The following is a 22,804-nucleotide window of genomic DNA, read 5'->3' as shown; positions in this document are numbered from 1 at the left end:
TAGTTTTTTTTGTAAGTGCCATCCTGTCTGCAACTGCAGTGCCACTCCTAGAAGGGCCAGGTGTTTGTGCCGCACACTTTTGTCTCTTAGCTTAGTCATACAGATACCTCATTCACCTCTTTGTCTTCTTTGCATGATGTGCTGTTTGGGGCCTATTTTTAAAATCTGCCATCCTGTATGCCACTGCATTGCCACTCCTAGATGGGCCAGGTGTTTGTGCCGCACACTTGTGTCGCTTAGCATAGTCATACAGCTACCTCATTGCAGCTCTTTTATTTCTTATTTATTTATTTATTATCAGTTAATTATATAGCGCACACATATTCCGCAGCGCTTTACAGAGAATATTTGGCCATTCACATCAGTCCCTGCCCCAGTGGAGCTTACAATCTAGATTCCCTACCACATGTACACACAGACACATTAACGCTAGGGTTATTTTTGTTGGGAGACAATGAACCTACCAGTATATTTTTGGATTGTTGGAGGAAACCGGAGTACCTGGAGGAAACCCACGTAAGTACGGGGATAATATACAAACTCCACACAGTTAGGGCCATGGTAGGAATCAAACCCATGACCTCAGTGCTGTGAGGCAGTAATGCTAACCATTACACCATCCGTACTGCCTACTTCTTTGCATGATGTGCTGTTTGGGGACTAGTTTTTTTAAGTGCCATCCTATCTGCAACTGCAGTGCCATTCCTAGATGGGCCAGGTGTTTGTGCCGCACACTTGTGTCACTTAGCTTAGTCATACAGCCACCTCGGTGCAACCTTTTGGTCTAAAAACTATATTGTGAGGTGTGAAGTTTTTAGAATAGATTGGAAATGAGAGGATATTAATGTTATTGAAGCTAATAATACTGTAGGATCAAAATTACCCCCATGTTCTGTGTTTTTAACTGTTTTTATGTTTTTTTCAAAAATCATCCAGATCCAAAACACGAAAACGAGATTCATGGTAAGTACTTACCATTGTTAAATCTCTTTCTGTGAGTTACACTGGGCTCCACAGGGAATGCCATTGGGCTGTAGAGTAGGAGCTTGATATGAGGCACCAACAGGCTCAAAGCTTTGACTGTTCCCAGAATGCCTACACCGCCTCCTCTATAACCCCGCCTCTGTGCACAGGAGCTCAGTTTTTGTTAACCAGTCCAATGCAGTAGCAGGTAAAAGAGATGACAACTGTTAGTAGCTACAAACACCACACACTCACAACAGGAGAGGGTGTCAGCGGCTAATGCCATTCCAACCCACTTAAGCTAAGTGCATCATGGTGGGCGCCCTGTGGAGCCCAGTGTACCTCGCAGAAAGAGATTTTACAATGGTAATTTCTTACCATAAATCTCGTTTTCTGCTGCGGGGTACACTGGGCTCCACAGGCAATGACATTGGGATGTCCTAAAGCAGTTCCTTATGGGAGTAGACACACTGTAGCCGGCACAAGGACTCGGCGTCCAAAGGAAGCATCCTGGGAGGTGGAAGTATCAAAGGCATAGAACCTTATGAACATGTTCACTGAGCACCACGTAGCCGACTTGCACAATTGTTCAAGGGTCGCACCATGGCGGGCTGCCCAAGAAAGTCCAACCGACTGAGTAGAATGGGCCTTGATGGTAGCAGGTGCTGGAAGGCCAGCCTGTAAATAAGCATGTGCAATCACCATTCTAATCCATTTGGCCATGGTCTGCTTGTGAGCAGGCCAGCCACGTTTGTGAAAACCAAACAGAACAAAGAGAGAATCCGACTTCCTGATGTCAGTCATCTTCACGTAGATATGGAGAGCCCGTACCACATCCAAAGACCATTCTTTGGAAGACAAATCAGGAGAGGCAAAGGCTGGAACCCCAATCTCCTGATTAAGGTGGAAAGAAGACACCACCTTAGGTAAATACCCGGGACGTGTTCTAAGAACCGCCCAATCATGGTGAAAAATCAGATATGGTGACCTACAAGACAAGGCACCCAAATCCGTCATCCATCTAGCTGAGGCAATAGCCAGCAGAAACCTTATGAGAAAGCAACTTAAGGTCTGCAGATTAAAGAGGCTCAAACGGAGACCCTTGCAACGCCTCCAGAACCACCGACAAGTCCCAAGGAGCCTCCGGCGGGACATAAGGAGATTGAATTCGCAACACACCCTGAGTGAACGTATGCACATCAGGTAAGGTCGCAATTTTTCTCTGAAACCAAACTGACAAGGCAGAATTATGAACCTTGATGGAGGCCAGACAAAGGCTCAAGTCCAGTCCTTGTTGTCGAAAGGCCAAAAGCTTGGCCGTACTATACTTGTAAGCATCATGATTATTAGATGTGCACCAAGCAAAGTAAGAATTCCAGACCCTATGATAAATCCGAGCAGAAGCCAGTTTCCAGGCCTTCAACATGGTTTGAATGACCACCTCAGAAAATCCTTTGGCCCTTAAGACGGAAGCATCAAGAGCCACGCCGTCAAAGCCAATTGGGCTAAATCCTGATATACACAGGGTCCCTGAACGAGGAGATCTGGGTGCTGCGGAAGTAGAAGAGGACACTCTATCGAGAGACCCTGAAGGTCTGAGAACCAATGCCATCTGGGCCATGCTGGAGTGATCAGAAGTAGGATTCCTCCTTCTTGCATGAACTTCCTTATTACTCTGGGCAGGATTGACACCAGAGGGAACAAGTATGGCAGCCAAAAGTTCCATGGAATTGCCAGTGCATCCACGAACGCTGCTTGAGGATCCCTTGTCCTTGCTCCAAAGACCGGAACCTTGTGATTGTGTCGAAACACCATCAGGTCCACATCTGGAAGGCCCCACTTGTCCACGAGGATTTGAAATACTTCAGGATGGAGGCTCCACTCTCCACCGTGTATGTCCTGATGACTGAGAAAGTCCGCTTCCCAGTTTAGGACCCCACTGCCGATATGTCTGGCAGATAGCGTTTTGCCCACTGAAGAATCCGTGATACTTCCCTCATTGCTATTCGGCTTCGAGTGCCGCCTTGATGATTGTTGTATGCCACCGTGGTGGCGTTGTCCAACTGTACTTGAACAGGTCTGTTCTGTATTAAATGCTGGGCCAAGTTCAATGAGTTGAACACCACCTGCAATTCCAGAATGTTTATCGGGAAGAGAGACTCCTCCTTGGTCCACCGACCTAAAGGGAGTGTTGCGCCAACACCGTGCCCCAACCAATCAGACTGGCATCCATCATCAGAAGGACCCAGTTGGAGATCTAGAAGGGACAACCCCTGCTCAATCATTGGTCCTGAAGCCACCAGCTCAGTGACAGACGGACCTCCGGAGACAATGAGATCATTTGAGACCTGATCCGGTGAGGCAGGCCATCCCACTTTGCAAGAATCAGCCTCTGGAGAGGGCAGAATGGAATTGAGCGTACTCCACCATGTCGAAAGCCGACACCATGAGACCTAGTACTTGCATTGCTGAATGTATCGACACTTGCGGATGAGAAAGGAAGCATCGAATCCTGTCCTGAAGCTTCAGGACTTTCTCCTGGGACAAGAACAACCGCTGGTTGTAAGTGTCCAACAATGCTCCCAGGTGCACCATGCTCTGAGCAGGGACCAGAGAGGATCTCTTCCAGTTGAATAGTCACCCGTGGGCTTGTAGAAACTGGATCGTCAGATCTAGATGATGTAGGAGAATCTCTGGGGAAATTGCCAGGATCAACAAGTCGCCCAAGTACGGTAGGATCTTGACCCTTTGAAGCCGTCATTACCGCCATGACCTTGGTGAAGACTCGCGGAGTCATGGTCAAACCAAAAAGTTATGCCCGAAACTGGTAATGGAGGTTGCCAACCGCAAACTTCAGGTACTGCTGATGTGACACTGCAATGGGAATATGCAGGTAAGCATCCTGTATGTCCAGTGAGACCATATAGTCCCCAGGCTCCAAGGCCAGAACAATAGAGCGAAGAGTTTCCATACGAAACTTGGAGACCTTCACAAATTTGTTCAAGGACTTGAGATTGAAAATGGGCCAGGAAGATCTATTTGGTTTCAGGACTAGGAACAACGGTGAATACTACCCCTTGCCTCTCTGAGCCAGAGGCACCTGTACTAACAATCCTGTGTCCAGGAGGGACTGTACCACCGAATGAAGAGTCTTTGACTTCACCTGATACGAAGGGACGTCTATCAGGCAAAATCGATGAGGAGGATGATTCTTGAAAGATACGGCGTAACCTCGAGTGATGACTTCCCATACCCAGGCATCGAAACTGGTCTTCAACCATTCCTGGGTAAACCTTAGAAGTCAGCCCCCCACTCTGGGATCCCCCAGAGGGAGGCCCACCCCATCATGCAGCAAGCTTGTAAGTTTTGGAAGCAGGCTGACTGGCAGCCCAGGCCCGTTTCGATTTGGGTTTATTGGGTTTGGAAGTGCGAACCTGTTATGAGTACACCTGACCTTTTGCTTTCCCTGAAGGACGAAAGGAAGCACTCTTAGCTTTCAGCACCGAAGGAGCAGTACTAGGAAGATATGCTGTTTTAGCAGACACTAAGTCAGCCACTATCTTGTTGAGGTCTTCTCCGAAAAGAATGTCTCCTTTGAAGGAGTGTACCTCCAGGGTTTTCTTAGAGTCCATGTCCACAGACCAGGACTGTAACCAGAGAATTCAGCGAGCCAAAATAGACGTAGTAGAAGCCTTGGCCGCCAGAATACCGGCAACAGAAGCCGTTTCTTTAATGTAATGAGACACTGTAACAATATACGACAAGCATTGTCTAGCATGATCAGAAGCATTGGAAGGCAACTCCGCCTCCAGCTCCTGAGCCCACGCTTCCACAGCTTCTGCAGCCCATGTTGCTGCAATAGTGGGCCTATGCACAGCACCGTTTAGGGTGTAGATTGCCTTCAACAACCCTCCACATGCTTGTCCGTCGGCTCTCTCAAGGACGTGATGGTAGATACAGGCAGAGCTGAGGATACTACCAGCCGCATCACTTGCGAATCCACTGGCGGGGGTGTTTCCTAATTTTTACTAAGCTCCGCAGTGAGGGGGTAGCGAGCCAGCATCTTCTTGTGAGGCGTGAACTTCTTTCCTGGATTTTCCCAGGACTCCTGACGTATGTCAACTAAGTGTTCAGAGTGAGGTAAAACATGTTTAACCACCTTCTGACGTTTAAACCTGTCCAGTTTCTTAGGGGCAGCGTCAGGCTCCGGTTCATCATCAATCTGAAGAATGAGCCTGATAGCCTCAAAAAAGTCAGGAACATCCACCTGCAAAACAACTTCCCCATCAAAAGCATCAGGATCAGAATCTGTGGGGTCCGTATAAACGCCATCCTCATCAGACGAGGTGTTTGGGACGTTGGTGGATTGTGAGGAAGTAATTGCCCGCTTAGAGGACCCCTTGGTCTTAGGCGGGCGAGGGTTAGACTTTTGAGCAGTCAGTGATTGGTTCAATTGCTGTAACTGATTGGACAGTTGATCTGCCCATGGCGGGTTAACTGCGGGGACCATAAGCGGTTGTACCGGCACAGGAGATCCCATAGGGGGTGTTAGTCTAGTTACCAGCGTATTCAATACACAGTACAAGATCAGCAACACAATACCTGACAAGAACCTCCTGTGTAGTGTATCAGCACAAACAAGGAATTCAAGAGGTATACGTGACTAAAAATCACAGAGAAAAATACACACTGAGTATATCCTGTGAACTGCCTATATTATGATAAACCTGACACACTTAGCCCCCTCAGGTTATAGACTATAGGGATAGCAATCTGAGTGAGAGACACGAAATGGAGATCACACAGCAGCTATATGCACACACACAGAGTCACAGTTTGTACAATGCAGAAATTATGACATGCAATAAAGCTGCACTGGATTAGCAATACAGAGTAGTACTATGTATAGCTATACACTTAATAGATATAACAATGCGCAGTAAAGACTGGATGTATATCACATGGTACTTGTACTAAATAACCCTGACAAAATGCACTTTTTCTTAACTTTGTCAGCAGACATGTAGAATACTTAAGTGTTCAGTAAAATGCACAGCGCTGACAGGCAGGCGGCTTTACAGAGGAGGATTTGCCCAAACAGTCCCAGGATCAGCTCTGCTTGCTATAATGGCACCCAAATGCTGACAGGGAGTGAGGGAGAGAGAGATATGCAGCTCCAGGGCGGGAACATTTACTCTAAATGGCACCCTTGGGCTAGGGAGGGGCTACAGGTCAAAGCCTTATCCCCCTGCTGGACTTCACCACTGGGTACTGGGTGTTTAATAAAATGGTTTTATGAGAGAAAACCGACCTGTGCCCATGCCCTGGTGGTATAGTGTGGTCCCTGTACTACCACAGTGTCCACGCCAGCGCGCGCTGCCCGCCTCCTGCCGGCCGCACGGGATCATGATTTACAGCGGGTCCCATTGAGGGGACCCCTTACCTCCTCCCTCAGTGCAGCCACATGATCCAGGAGAGCAGCGGTCGTGTGTGTGACTAACATGGAAGAAATCCGGAGCCTCCGCTGTAGGTACCCGGTAACCAGGGCGCGGGAGTGTACAGCACCGCTGGGGGAGGTGATGAAGCTGCAGCAGGAGATGTCCAACTGACATCTAACACAGTGTCTCTGCTTCAGCCCTTGAAGTCGTCAATATTCTTTAAAAGCTTCTCTCAGGGCTGCTGGAGCAAACCCCTGTTAAGTGCCTGCTTACTGTATGGCACCAACTACAAAACTGAGCTCCTGTGCATGGAGGCGGGGTTATAGAGAAGGGGGCACGGGGTATTCTGGGAACTGTCAAAGCTTTGAGCCTGTTGGTGCCTCAGATCAAGATCCTACTCTACACCCCAATGTCATTCCCTGTGGAGCCCAGTGTACCCCGCAGCAGAAAGTGAGGTTTTGGCAAAACCAATCCAGATCCAAAACACGAGCATGGAACCAGAACCAAAACCAAAACACAAAACACGAAAAGTGCCCACCGCACATCTCAAATTAAATTTCAGTTTGGTTGTAAACATAAATTTTGCTTACATTTTAATCCTGACTCTTGTTGACTATGTTTTTATTTATTAGATAAGTTTTAGTGTAATTTATAGAGAGTTTATGGGTTTTAAACCCTGATGTTAATGAATTAATCAGCAATATGAAATCCTGTTTCTACACTTATGTGTAGATATACCAGAGCTTTGAGCAGAGGCGTATCTAGGGTAGGGCGAGTGGAGCACGTGCCCTGGGCGCCTTGGCATGCCCAGGAGAGGGGGGCGCCGCCGGCGTCCAGGGCATCATGCCCCACTCGCCCCCGTCAACCCTAAATGTGAGGGGAGGAGAGCGCAGTGTCTCTCCCTCCCCTCACCGCCGCTGCCAGCACTAGCAGCGCTGCCAGCAGCGCTGCTGTGTCCGGTCTCCGGCGCTAGCCAATCAGAGCTTGCGGACTGGCTCCTGATTGGCTGCCGGTCCGCGAGCTCTGATTGGCTAGCGAACCGGCGCCAGACAGCCGCCGGAGACCTGGAGTGGTGAGGGGAAGGAGAGGTGCTCACATAACAACAAGCCAGCGGCCGGTGAGTGACGGGGGGGGGGGGGGTCCGGCGGCACGGGGGGGGTCCGGCGGCACAGTGGGGCAAGTATCTGACACCAAGTGGGGCCTGGCACTGTGGGGCATGTATCTGGCACTGTGGGGCAATGTAACTGGCACTGTGGGGCAATGTATCTGGCACTGTGGGGCAATGTAACTGGCACTGTGGGGCATTGTATCCGGCACTGTGGGGCAATGTAACTGGCACTGAGTGGGGCATGTATCTGGCACTGTGGGGCATTGTATCCGGCACTGTGGGGCAATGTAACTGGCACTGTGGGGCATTGTATCCGGCACTGTGGGGCAATGTAACTGGCACTGAGTGGGGCATTGAATCTGGCACTGTGGGGCATTGTATCCGGCACTGTGGGGCAATGTAACTGGCACTGTGGGGCATTGTATCCGGCACTGTGGGGCAATGTAACTGGCACTGTGGGGCATGTATCTGGCACTGTGGGGCATTGTATCTGGCACTGTGGGGCAATGTAACTGGCACTGTGGGGTATTGTATCCAGCACTGTGGGGCAATGTAACTGGCACTGAGTGGGGCATGTATCTGGCACTGTGGGGCAATGTATCTGGCACTGTGGGGCATGTATCCGGCACTGTGGGGCATTGTATCCGGCACTGTGGGGCAATGTAACTGGCACTGTGGGGCATTGTATCCGACACTGTGGGGCAATGTAACTGGCACTGAGTGGGGCATGTATCTGGCACTGTGGGGCAATGTATCTGGCACTGTGGGGCATGTATCCGGCACTGTGGGGCATTGTATCCGGCACTGTGGGGCAATGTAACTGGCACTGTGGGGCATGTAAAAGGGAAGGAGAAAAGAAGACTCTTTTGTGGGCGCACTCTTGTTAATCTTGAAGTCTCAAATGAAACAATCGTTATTATAAAAATATAATTTTATTAACAATATCAATAAAATAAATAGTAGTTGGATATACAAACAAGAAAAAGGAAAACGAAAAGGGGAACAGGAACAAATAATACTAGCATAAATGCTTGATAAACGTTCCAAAACTGTCCGGGTTTCAAATACAGATTTGCCACAACTGACTGCCTGAAAATATGTAATCCTAAACTAATGCAAGTCGGTAAGCAAAAGCACCTCAATGATATTGATGATTTTGGTAGACTAAGATTTCTTGCCACTTGTATTAAGAAAGAGGATAGAAAAGACTGAAATAGATGAGATGAATCTGCTGTCAGTGTTAGACGCTGAGCATGGCCGTCCGAATCTTCTACTGAACTGAGTATTCCTCAATAGTCTCCCACTTGAGTACTAACTCAGCCCAACACTGCCTAGCTTCCAAGATCGGAAGGATTCGGGCGTTGCCAGTGTGGTATGAAAGTAGAAAGAATATCCAATGTTGGTGGGCTCTGGAATCACTGATGAGAGTTCACGAATGTTGTAGTAAAGAGTAGAATAGATGGCAGATGGGAGAGGAAAATAGGGGATCTGCTGCCAACGTTAGACAGGGATGGATATCCCTGAATCAATGGTGAGAGTCCTGAAAATAGGTAAATGTAAGAAAAAACACAAGTGAGACGTGGAAAGAATAAATTAGAGCCAAATGGCTCCCACTAGCAACCTGGGGTAGGTTGTGGCTGAACACTAGAAAATTAATGAAAGATTTCTTGCTGGTGATTTAACCTGAAATGGTTGTCAAAATATGCGATTCACACTAAACAAAATATATATCCTATGTCTTCCAACAAATCACTAGTGTAGCTGAAAGAATGGAAGAGATGGCTAGAAAGTAGAGATGAGCGGGTTCGGTTCCTCGGAATCCGAACCTGCCCGAACTTCAGCCTTTTTTGCACGGGTCCGAGCAGACTCGGATCCTCCCGCCTTGCTCGGTTAACCCGAGCGCGCCCGAACGTCATCATCCCGCTGTCGGATTCTCGCGAGACTCGGATTCTATATAAGGAGCCGCGCGTCGCCGCCATTTTCACACGTGCATTGAGATTGATAGGGAGATGACGTGGCTGGCGTCCTCTCCGTTAGAATAGATTAGAGAGACACTTGATTTACTAATTTTGGGGAGCATTAGGAGTACTCAGTACAGTGCAGAGTTTTGCTGATAGTGACCACCAGTTTTATTTATAATACGTTCTCTGCCTGAAAAAAAACAATACACAGTCACATACCATATCTGTGCTCAGCCTCAGTGTGCTGCATGATATATCAGCTATGTATATCTGACTGTGCTGAGTGCTCACTGCTCACACAGCTGAATTGTGGGGGAGACTGGGGTGCAGTTATAGCAGGAGTACAGTGCACACTTTTGCTGCCAGTGACCACCAGTATATTGTCTGCCTGAAAAAGTTAAACACTCCTGTGGTGTTTTTTTTTTTTTTATTCTATAGTATAAACGCATTCTCCTGACAGTGTCCAGCAGGTCCGTCATTCATTATATTATATAAATATTTACCTACAGTAGTGTTATATATATTTTTTTCATCTCTATCATCTTTATCATCTCTATATTAGCAGACGCAGTACGGTAGTCCACGGCTGTGGCTATCTCTGTGTCGTCAGTGCTCGTCCATAATTGTATACCTACCTACCTGTGGTGGGGTTTTTTTTTCTATCTTCTTCATACTAGTAGTTTAGGAGTCTGCTGACAGTGTCCACCAGGTCCGTCATTATATTATATACCTACAGTAGTAATATATTTAGTATATTATCTATACTAGCAGACGCAGTACGGTAGGCCACGGCTGTGTCGTCACTCGTCCATAATTGTATACCTACCTACCTGTGGTGGGTTTTTTTTTTCTATCTTCTTCATACTAGTAGTTTAGCAGTCTGCTGACAGTGTCCACCAGGTCCGTCATTATATTATATATACCTACAGTAGTTATATATATTTTTTTTTTATATCATTAATTATCATCTCTATACTAGCAGACGCAGTACGGTAGTCCACGGCTGTGTCGTCAGTCACTCATCATCCATAAGTATACTAGTATCCATCCATCTCCATTGTTTACCTGAGGTGCCTTTTAGTTGTGCCTATTAAAATATGGAGAACAAAAATGTTGAGGTTCCAAAAATAGGGAAAGATCAAGATCCACTTCCACCTCGTGCTGAAGCTGCTGCCACTAGTCATGGCCGAGACGATGAAATTCCATCAACGTCGTCTGCCAAGGCCGATGCCCAATGTCATAGTACAGAGCATGTAAAATCCAAAACACAAAAGATCAGTAAAAAAAGGACTCAAAAATCTAAATTAAAATTGTCGGAGGAGAAGCGTAAACTTGCCAATATGCCATTTACCACACGGAGTGGCAAGGAACGGCTGAGGCCCTGGCCTATGTTCATGGCTAGTGGTTCAGCTTCACATGAGGATGGAAGCACTCAGCCTCTCGCTAGAAAAATGAAAAGACTTAAGCTGGCAAAAGCACAGCAAAGAACTGTGCGTTCTTCGAAATTACAAATCCACAAGGAGAGTCCAATTGTGTCGGTTGCGATGCCTGACCTTCCCAACACTGGACGTGAAGAGCATGCGCCTTCCACCATTTGCACGCCCCTGCAAGTGCTGGAAGGAGCACCCGCTGTCCAGTTCCTGATAGTCAGATTGAAGATGTCAGTGTTGAAGTACACCAGGATGAGGAGGATATGGGTGTTACTGGCGCTGGGGAGGAAATTGACAAGGAGGATTCTGATGGTGAGGTGGTTTGTTTAAGTCAGGCACCCGGGGAGACACCTGTTGTCCGTGGGAGGAATATGGCCATTGACATGCCTGGTGAAAATACAAAAAAAATCAGCTCTTCGGTGTGGAAGTATTTCAACAGAAATGCGGACAACAGGTGTCAAGCCGTGTGTTGCCTTTGTCAAGCTGTAATAAGTAGGGGTAAGGACGTTAACCACCTCAGAACATCCTCCCTTATACGTCACCTGCAGCGCATTCATCATAAGTCAGTGATAAGTACAAAAACTTTGGGCGACAGCGGAAGCAGTCCACTGACCAGTAAATCCCTTCCTCTTGTAACCAAGCTCACGCAAACCACCCCACCAACTCCCTCAGTGTCAATTTCCTCCTTCCCCAGGAATGCCAATAGTCCTGCAGGCCATGTCACTGGCAATTCTGACGAGTCCTCTCCTGCCTGGGATTCCTCCGATGCATCCTTGAGTGTAACGCCTGCTACTGCTGGCGCTGCTGTTGTTGCTGCTGGGAGTCGATGGTTATCCCAGAGGGGAAGTCGTAAGACCACTTTTACCAAGCAATTGACTGTCCAACAGTCCTTTGCGAGGAAGATGAAATATCACAGCAGTCATCCTGCTGCAAAGCGGATAACTGAGGCCTTGGCATCCTGGGCGGTGAGAAACGTGGTTCCGGTATCCATCATTACTTCAGAGCCAACTATAGACTTGATTGAGGTACTGTGTCCCAGGTACCAAATACCATCTAGGTTCCATTTCTCTAGGCAGGCGATACCGAAAATGTACACAGACCTCAGAAAAATACTCACCAGTGTCCTAAAAAATGCAGTTGTACCCAATGTCCACTTAACCACGGACATGTGGACAAGTGGAGCAGGGCAGACTCAGGACTATATGACTGTGACAGCCCACTGGGTAGATGTATTGACTCCCGCCGCAAGAACATCAGCGGCGGCACCAGTAGCAGCATCTCGCAAACGCCAACTCTTTCCTAGGCAGGCTACGCTTTGTATCACCGCTTTCCAGAATACGCACACAGCTGAAAACCTCTTACGGCAACTGAGGAAGATCATCGCAGAATGGCTTACCCCAATTGGACTCTCCTGTGGATTTGTGGCATCGGACAACGCCAGCAATATTGTGCGTGCATTATATCTGGGCAAATTCCAGCACGTCCCATGTTTTGCACATACCTTGAATTTGGTGGTGCAGAATTATTTAAAAAACGAGAGGGGCGTGCAAGAGATGCTGTCGGTGGCCAGAAGAATTGCGGGACACTTTCGGCGTACAGGCACCACGTACAGAAGACTGAAGCAACACCAAAAACGCCTGAACCTGCCCTGCCATCATCTGAAGCAAGAAGTGGTAACGAGGTGGAATTCAACCCTCTATATGCTTCAGAGGATGGAGGAGCAGCAAAAGGCCATTCAAGTCTATACATCTGGCCACGATATAGGCAAAGGAGGTGGAATGCACCTGTCTCAAGCGCAGTGGAGAATGATTTCAACGTTGTGCAAGGTTCTGCAACCTTTTGAACTTGCCACACGTGAAGTCAGTTCAGACACTGCCAGCCTGAGTCAGGTCATTCCCCTCATCAGGCATTTGCAGAAGAAGCTGGAGACATTGAAGGAGGAGCTAAGACATAGCGATTCCGCTAGGCATGTGGGACTTGTGGATGGAGCCCTTCATTCGCTTAACCAGGATTCACGGGTGGTCAATCTGTTGAAATCAGAGCACTACATTTTGGCCACCGTGCTCGATCCTAGATTTAAAACCTACGTTGGATCTCTCTTTCCGGCATACACAAGTCTGCAGGGCTTCAAAGACCTGCTGGTGAGAAAATTGTCAAGTCAAGCGGAACGTGACCCGTCACCATCTCCTCCTTCACATTCTCCCGCAACTGGGGGTGCGAGGAAAAGGCTAAGAATTCCGAGCCCACCCGCTGGCGGTGATGCAGGGCAGTCTGGAGCGAGTGCTGACATCTGGTCCGGACTGAAGGACCTGCCAACGATTACTGACATGTCGTCTACTGTCACTGCATATGATTCTGTCACCATTGAAAGAATGGTGGAGGATTATATGAGTGACCGCATCCAAGTAGGCATGTCAGACAGTCCGTACATATACTGGCAGGAAAAAGAGACAATTTGGAGGCCCTTGCAGAAACTGGCTTTATTTTACCTAAGTTGCCCTCCCACAAGTGTGTACTCCGAAAGAGTGTTTAGTGCCGCCGCTCACATTGTCAGCAATCGGCGTACGAGGTTACTTCCAGAAAATGTGGAGAAGATGATGTTCATTAAAATGAATTATAATCAATTCCTCCGTGGAGACATTGACCAGCAGCAATTGCCTCCACAAAGTACACAGGGAGCTGAGATGGTGGATTCCAGTGGGGACGAATTGATAATCTGTGAGGAGGGGGATGTACACGGTGATGAATCGGAGGATGATAATGAGGTGGACATCTTGCCTCTGTAGAGCCAGGTTGTGCAAGGAGAGATTAATTGCTTCTTTTTTGGTGGGGGTCCAAACCAACCCGTCATTTCAGTCACAGTCGTGTGGCAGACCCTGTCACTGAAATGATGGGTTGGTTAAAGTGTGCATGTCCTGTTTATACAACATAAGGGTGGGAGGGCCCAAGGACAATTCCATCTTGCACCTCTTTTTTCTTTAATTTTTCTTTGCGTCATGTGCTGTTTGGGGAGTGTTTTTTGGAAGGGCCATCCTGCGTGACACTGCAGTGCCACTCCTAGATGGGCCAGGTGTTTGTGTCAGCCACTAGAGTCGCTTAGCTTACTCACACAGCTACCTCATTGCGCCTCTTTTTTTTCTTCTTTGCGTCATGTGCTGTTTGGGGAGTATTTTTTGGAAGGGCAATCCTGCGTGACACTGCAGTGCCACTCCTAGATGGGCCAGGTGTTTGTGTCGGCCACTTGGGTCGCTGAGCTTAGTCACACAGCTACCTCATTGCGCCTCATTTTTTTCTTCTTTGCGTCATGTGCTGTTTGGGGAGTGTTTTTTGGAAGGGCCATCCTGCGTGACACTGCAGTGCCACTCCTAGATGGGCCAGGTGTTTGTGTTGGCCACTAGGGTCGCTTAGCTTACTCACACAGCTACCTCATTGCGCCTCTTTTTTTTCTTCTTTGCGTCATGTGCTGTTTGGGGAGTATTTTTTGGAAGGGCCATCCTGCGTGACACTGCAGTGCCACTCCTAGATGGGCCAGGTGTTTGTGTCGGCCACTTGGGTCGCTTAGCTTAGCCATCCAGCGACCTCGGTGCAAATTTTAGGACTAAAAATAATATTGTGAGGTGTGAGGTGTTCAGAATAGACTGAAAATGAGTGGAAATTATGGTTATTGAGGTTAATAATACTTTGGGATCAAAATGACCCCCAAATTCTATGATTTAAGCTGTTTTTTAGTGTTTTTTGAAAAAAACACCCGAATCCAAAACACACCCGAATCCGACAAAAAAAATTTGGTGAGGTTTTGCCAAAACGCGTTCGAACCCAAAACACGGCCGCGGAACCGAACCCAAAACCAAAACACAAAACCCGAAAAATTTCCGGTGCACATCTCTACTAGAAAGTAGCTACTTTGTAACACAGCTCTATAAAGGAAGATGAATTGTAACTTATAAGGAAGATGAATTGTAACTAAATATAGTTCTATGTAAAGATTGCAAAAGGAGTCACTAGATAGCTAATAATTCAAATTAAATGAGCAAGCTATCAAAAAAACATCAGTTTTGGAAAAAAGACTTTGGTTATAATCAACCAGTAACATATAATATTTCACAATACACAGGCTATAAATAAAGAAGTCCTTTGAGAAAAAGAGATGGACCAGATATAAATCAAAGTTTTTTACAGCAATATTAGAGCTATTATAAAATTAAATATATGATAGTAGGGTAATATGTGAGGATATTACCCGAGTCCAAATAAGGTGGTCCTGCGCCGTGCTTCTGGAGCGCCTTATGGATGGAAAATACCGTCGGTCGCTGAGTTGGGATTCGGAGCAGACAGGAGACGTCCGTGGAGAATGTCCGTCGCTGAAGCACGCTGTGTTAGGATGAGATGCGGACAGTGGGCTGTGTCCCCACTGTCCGGGGACACAGCCGTCTTCTGCCTGCCTTAGCTGGGTTAGGATGAGATGTGGTGCAGATGGAGGACGTCTGTGAAAAGGTCCGTCGCTGCGGTGTGAAATGCCGTATGACCGCTGTGCTGAATGGTGCACGGCTGTCAAAGTCTGTGTGGGAGGTCTTTAAGATGCGATGTCAGGTACCCCGTTGTGGAAGCGCATAGCGGACGGGAGATGCTGGTACTGGATAGGACGGGGCTGAACGAAGCTAAGGCAGGCAGAAGACGGCTGTGTCCCCGGACAGTGGGGACACAGCCCACTGTCCGCATCTCATCCTAACCCAGCGAGCTTCAGCGACGGACCTTCTCCATGGACATCTCCTGTCTGCACCGAATCCCAACTCAGCGACCGACTGTATTTTCCATCCATAAGGCGCTCCAGAAGCACGGCGCAGGACCACCTTATTTGGACTCGGGTAATATCCTCACATATTACCCTACTATCATATATTTAATTTTATAATAGCTCTAATATTGCTGTAAAAAACTTTGATTTATATCTGGTCCATCTCTTTTTCTCAAAGGACTTCTTTATTTATAGCCTGTGTATTGTGAAATATTATATGTTACTGGTTGATTATAACCAAAGTCTTTTTTCCAAAACTGATGTTTTTTTGATAGCTTGCTCATTTAATTTGAATTATTAGCTATCTAGTGACTCCTTTTGCAATCTTTACATAGAACTATATTTAGTTACAATTCATCTTCCTTTATAGAGCTGTGTTACAAAGTAGCTACTTTCTAGTAGAGATGTGCACCGGAAATTTTTCGGGTTTTGTGTTTTGGTTTTGGGTTCGGTTCCGCGGCCGTGTTTTGGGTTCGAACGCGTTTTGGCAAAACCTCACCAAATTTTTTTTGTCGGATTCGGGTGTGTTTTGGATTCGGGTGTTTTTTTCAAAAAACACTAAAAAACAGCTTAAATCATAGAATTTGGGGGTCATTTTGATCCCAAAGTATTATTAACCTCAATAACCATAATTTCCACTCATTTTCAGTCTATTCTGAACACCTCACAATATTATTTTTAGTCCTAAAATTTGCACCGAGGTCGCTGGATGGCTAAGCTAAGCGACCCAAGTGGCCGACACAAACACCTGGCCCATCTAGGAGTGGCACTGCAGTGTCACGCAGGATGGCCCTTCCAAAAAATACTCCCCAAACAGCACATGACGCAAAGAAGAAAAAAAAGAGGCGCAATGAGGTAGCTGTGTGAGTAAGCTAAGCGACCCTAGTGGCCGACACAAACACCTGGCCCATCTAGGAGTGGCACTGCAGTGTCACGCAGGATGGCCCTTCCAAAAAACACTCCCCAAACAGCACATGACGCAAAGAAGAAAAAAAAGAGGCGCAATGAGGTAGCTGTGTGACTAAGCTCAGCGACCCAAGTGGCCGACACAAACACCTGGCCCATCTAGGAGTGGCACTGCAGTGTCACGCAGGATGGCCCTTCCAAAAAATACTCCCCAAACAGCACATGACGCAAAGAAGAAAAAAAAGAGGCGCAATGAGGTAGCTGTGTGAGTAAGCTAAGCGACCCTAGTGGCCGACACAAACACCTGGCCCATCTAGGAGTGGCACTGCAGTGTCACGCAGGATGGCCCTTCCAAAAAACACTCCCCAAACAGCACATGACGCAAAGAAAAATTAAAGAAAAAGAGGTGCAAATGGAATTGTCCTTGGGCCCTCCCACCCACCCTTATGTTGTATAAACAGGACATGCACACTTTAACCAACCCATCATTTCAGTGACAGGGTCTGCCACACGACTTTGACTGAAATGACAGGTTGGTTTGGACCCCCACCAAAAAAGAAGCAATTAATCTCTCCTTGCACAACCTGGCTCTACAGAGGCAAGATGTCCACCTCATCATCATCCTCCGATTCATCACCGTGTACATCCCCCTCCTCACAGATTATCAATTCGTCCCCACTGGAATCCACCATCTCAGCTCCCTGTGTACTTTGTGGAGGCAATTGCTGCTGGTCAATGTCTCCACGGAGGAATTGATTATAATTCATTTTAATGAACATCATCTTCTCCACATTTTCTGGAAGTAACCTCGTACGCCGATTGCTGACAAGGTGAGCGGCGGCACTAAACACTCTTTCGGAGTACACACTTGTGGGAGGGCAACTTAGGTAAAATAAAGCCAGTTTCTGCAAGGGCCTCCAAATTGTCTCTTTATCCTGCCAGTATACGTACGGACTGTCTGACATGCCTACTTGGATGCGGTCACTCATATAATCCTCCACCATTCTTTCAATGGTGACAGAATCATATGCAGTGACAGTAGACGACATGTCAGTAATCGTTGGCAGGTCCTTCAGTCCGGACCAGATGTCAGCACTCGCTCCAGACTGCCCTGCATCACCGCCAGCGGGTGGGCTCGGAATTCTTAGCCTTTTCCTCACACCCCCAGTTGCGGGAGAATGTGAAGGAGGAGATGGTGACGGGTAACGTTCCGCTTGACTTGACAATTTTCTCACCAGCAGGTCTTTGAAGCCCTGCAGACTTGTGTCTGCCGGAAAGAGAGATCCAACGTAGGTTTTAAATCTAGGATCGAGCACGGTGGCCAAAATGTAGTGCTCTGATTTCAACAGATTGACCACCCGTGAATCCTGGTTAAGCGAATGAAGGGCTCCATCCACAAGTCCCACATGCCTAGCGGAATCGCTATGTCTTAGATCCTCCTTCAATGTCTCCAGCTTCTTCTGCAAAAGCCTGATGAGGGGAATGACCTGACTCAGGCTGGCAGTGTCTGAACTGACTTCACGTGTGGCAAGTTCAAAAGGTTGCAGAACCTTGCACAACGTTGAAATCATTCTCCACTGCGCTTGAGACAGGTGCATTCCACCTCCTTTGCCTATATCGTGGCCAGATGTATAGACTTGAATGGCCTTTTGCTGCTCCTCCATCCTCTGAAGCATATAGAGGGTTGAATTCCACCTCGTTACCACTTCTTGCTTCAGATGATGGCAGGGCAGGTTCAGGCGTTTTTGGTGTTGCTTCAGTCTTCTGTACGTGGTGCCTGTACGCCGAAAGTGTCCCGCAATTCTTCTGGCCACCGACAGCATCTCTTGCACGCCCCTCTCGTTTCTTAAATAATTCTGCACCACCAAATTCAAGGTATGTGCAAAACATGGGACGTGCTGGAATTTGCCCAGATATAATGCACGCACAATATTGCTGGCGTTGTCCGATGCCACAAATCCACAGGAGAGTCCAATTGGGGTAAGCCATTCTGCGATGATCTTCCTCAGTTGCCGTAGAAGGTTTTCAGCTGTGTGCGTATTCTGGAAAGCAGTGATACAAAGCGTAGCCTGCCTAGGAAAGAGTTGGCGTTTGCGAGATGCTGCTACTGGTGCCGCCGCTGCTGTTCTTGCGGCGGGAGTCAATACATCTACCCAGTGGGCTGTCACAGTCATATAGTCCTGAGTCTGCCCTGCTCCACTTGTCCACATGTCCGTGGTTAAGTGGACATTGGGTACAACTGCATTTTTTAGGACACTGGTGAGTATTTTTCTGAGGTCTGTGTACATTTTCGGTATCGCCTGCCTAGAGAAATGGAACCTAGATGGTATTTGGTACCTGGGACACAGTACCTCAATCAAGTCTATAGTTGGCTCTGAAGTAATGATGGATACCGGAACCACGTTTCTCACCGCCCAGGATGCCAAGGCCTCAGTTATCCGCTTTGCAGCAGGATGACTGCTGTGATATTTCATCTTCCTCGCAAAGGACTGTTGGACAGTCAATTGCTTGGTAAAAGTGGTCTTACGACTTCCCCTCAGGGATGACCATCGACTCCCAGCAGCAACAACAGCAGTGCCAGCAGTAGTAGGCATTACACTCAAGGATGCATCGGAGGAATCCCAGGCAGGAGAGGACTCGTCAGAATTGCCAGTGACATGGCCTGCAGTACTATTGGCATTCCTGGGGAAGGAGGAAATTGACACTGAGGGAGTTGGTGAGGTGGTTTGCGTGAGCTTGGTTACAAGAGGAAGGGATTTACTGGTCAGTGGACTGCTTCCGCTGTCGCCCAAAGTTTTTGTACTTGTCACTGACTTATGATGAATGCGCTGCAGGTGACGTATAAGGGAGGATGTTCCGAGGTGGTTAACGTCCTTACCCCTACTTATTACAGCTTGACAAAGGCAACACACGGCTTGACACCTGTTGTCCGCATTTCTGTTGAAATACTTCCACACCGAAGAGCTGATTTTTTTTTGTATTTTCACCAGGCATGTCAATGGCCATATTCCTCCCACGGACAACAGGTGTCTCTCCGGGTGCCTGACTTAAACAAACCACCTCACCATCAGAATCCTCCTTGTCAATTTCCTCCCCAGCGCCAGCAACACCCATATCCTCCTCATCCTGGTGTACTTCAACACTGACATCTTCAATCTGACTATCAGGAACTGGACTGCGTGTGCTCCTTCCAGCACTTGCAGGGGGCGTGCAAATGGTGGAAGGCGCATGCTCTTCACGTCCAGTGTTGGGAAGGTCAGGCATCGCAACCGACACAATTGGACTCTCCTTGTGGATTTGTGATTTCGAAGAACGCACAGTTCTTTGCTGTGCTTTTGCCAGCTTAAGTCTTTTCATTTTTCTAGCGAGAGGCTGAGTGCTTCCATCCTTATGTGAAGCTGAACCACTAGCCATGAACATAGGCCAGGGCCTCAGCCGTTCCTTGCCACTCCGTGTGGTAAATGGCATATTGGCAAGTTTACGCTTCTCCTCCGACGATTTTAATTTAGATTTTTGAGTCCTTTTTTTACTGATCTTTTGTGTTTTGGATTTTACATGCTCTGTACTATGACATTGGGCATCGGCCTTGGCAGACGACGTTGATGGAATTTCATCGTCTCGACCATGACTAGTGGCAGCAGCTTCAGCACGAGGTGGAAGTGGATCTTGATCTTTCCCTATTTTTGGAACCTCAACATTTTTGTTCTCCATATTTTAATAGGCACAACTAAAAGGCACCTCAGGTAAACAATGGAGATGGATGGATACTAGTATACTTATGGATGATGAGTGACTGACGACACAGCCGTGGACTACTGCAGGTATATAATATAATGACGGACCTGGTGGACACTGTCAGCAGACTCCTAAACTACTAGTATGAAGAAGATAGAAAAAAAAACCCCACCACAGGTAGGTATACAATTATGGACGAGCACTGATGACACAGAGATAGCCACAGCCGTGGACTACCGTACTGCATCTGCTAGTATAGATAATATACTAAATATATTACTACTGTAGGATTATAATGACGGACCTGGTGGACACTGTCAGCAGACTCCTAAACTACTAGTATGAAGAAGATAGAAAAAAAAACCCCACCACAGGTAGGTAGGTATACAATTATGGACGAGCACTGACGACACAGAGATAGCCACAGCCGTGGACTACCGTACTGCGTCTGCTAGTATAGATAATATACTAAATATATTACTACTGTAGGATTATAATGACGGACCTGGTGGACACTGTCAGCAGACTCCTAAACTACTAGTATGAAGAAGATAGAAAAAAAAAACCCACCACAGGTAGGTAGGTATACAATTATGGACGAGCACTGACGACACAGAGATAGCCACAGCCATGGACTACCGTACTGCGTCTGCTAATATAGAGATGATAAAGATGATAGAGATGAAAAAAAAAATATATAACACTACTGTAGGTAAATATTTATATAATATAATGAATGACGGACCTGCTGGACACTGTCAGGAGAATGCGTTTATACTATAGAATAAAAACAAAAAACACCACAGGAGTGTTTAACTTTTTCAGGCAGACAATATACTGGTGGTCACTGGCAGCAAAAGTGTGCACTGTACTCCTGCTATAACTGCACCCCAGTCTCCACCACAATTCAGCTGTGTGAGCAGTGAGCACTCAGCACAGTCAGATATACATAGATGATATATCATGCAGCACACTGAGGCTGAGCACAGATATGGTATGTGACTGTGTATCGGTTTTTTTCAGGCAGAGAACGTATTATAAATAAAACTGGTGGTCACTATCAGCAAAACTCTGCACTGTACTGAGTACTCCTAATGCTCCCCAAAATTAGTAAATCAAGTGTCTCTCTAATCTATTCTAAACGGAGAGGACGCCAGCCACGTCCTCTCCCTATCAATCTCAATGCACGTGTGAAAATGGCGGCAACGCGCGGCTCCTTATATAGAATCCGAGTCTCGCGAGAATCCGACAGCGGGATGATGACGTTCGGGCGCGCTCGGGTTAACCGAGCAAGGCGGGAGGATCCGAGTCTGCTCGGACCCGTGCAAAAAAGGCTGAAGTTCGGGCGGGTTCGGATTCCGAGGAACCGAACCCGCTCATCTCTACTTTCTAGCCATCTCTTCCATTCTTTCAGCTACACTAGTGATTTGTTGGAAGACATAGGATATATATTTTGTTTAGTGTGAATCGCATATTTTGACAACCATTTCAGGTTAAATCACCAGCAAGAAATCTTTCATTAATTTTCTAGTGTTCAGCCACAACCTACCCCAGGTTGCTAGTGGGAGTCATTTGGCTCTAATTTATTCTTTCCACGTCTCACTTGTGTTTTTTCTTACATTTACCTATTTTCAGGACTCTCACCATTGATTCAGGGATATCCATCCCTGTCTAACGTTGGCAGCAGATCCCCTATTTTCCTCTCCCATCTGCCATCTATTCTACTCTTTACTACAACATTCGTGAACTCTCATCAGTGATTCCAGAGCCCACCAACATTGGATATTCTTTCTACTTTCATACCACACTGGCAACGCCCGAATCCTTTCGATCTTGGAAGCTAAGCAGTGTTGGGCTGAGTTAGTACTCAAGTGGGAGACTATTGAGGAATACTCAGTTCAGTAGAAGATTCGGACGGCCATGCTCAGCGTCTAACACTGACAGCAGATTCATCTCATCTATTTCAGTCTTTTCTATCCTCTTTCTTAATACAAGTGGCAAGAAATCTTAGTCTACCAAAATCATCAATATCATTGAGGTGCTTTTGCTTACCGACTTGCATTAGTTTAGGATTACATATTTTCAGGCAGTCAGTTGTGGCAAATCTGTATTTGAAACCCGGACAGTTTTGGAACGTTTATCAAGCATTTATGCTAGTATTATTTGTTCCTGTTCCCCTTTTCTTTTTCCTTTTTCTTGTTTGTATATCCAACTACTATTTATTTTATTGATATTGTTAATAAAATTATATTTTTATAATAACAATTGTTTCATTTGAGACTTCAAGATTAACAAGAGTGCGCCCACAAAAGAGTCTTCTTTTCTCCTTCCCTTTTGCATGTTTCATTACTGACTCAGGGTGCACCACCAAATCTAAGATAAATTAGAAAACAGGGGTTTTCTTTGCTTATTACTCTATTTTGGTAATTACATTATCCACTTTATACTTTATTATTCTCCTGTGCGGT

General features: G+C 46.9%; 1 pseudogene; it reads left to right on the top strand.

Annotated features, from left to right (window-relative positions):
* The first annotated feature begins 22,125 nt into the window (after positions 1 to 22,125).
* LOC134948981 (5S ribosomal RNA) lies at positions 22,126 to 22,244 on the top strand (annotated as a pseudogene).
* Positions 22,245 to 22,804: the final 560 nt, after the last annotated feature.

Source organism: Pseudophryne corroboree, chromosome 1 (assembly GCF_028390025.1).
Source record: "Pseudophryne corroboree isolate aPseCor3 chromosome 1, aPseCor3.hap2, whole genome shotgun sequence".
NCBI lineage: Eukaryota > Metazoa > Chordata > Amphibia > Anura > Myobatrachidae > Pseudophryne > Pseudophryne corroboree.
Note: the sequence above shows the minus strand (reverse complement) of the source record. Positions and strands in the feature narration are given on the sequence as shown.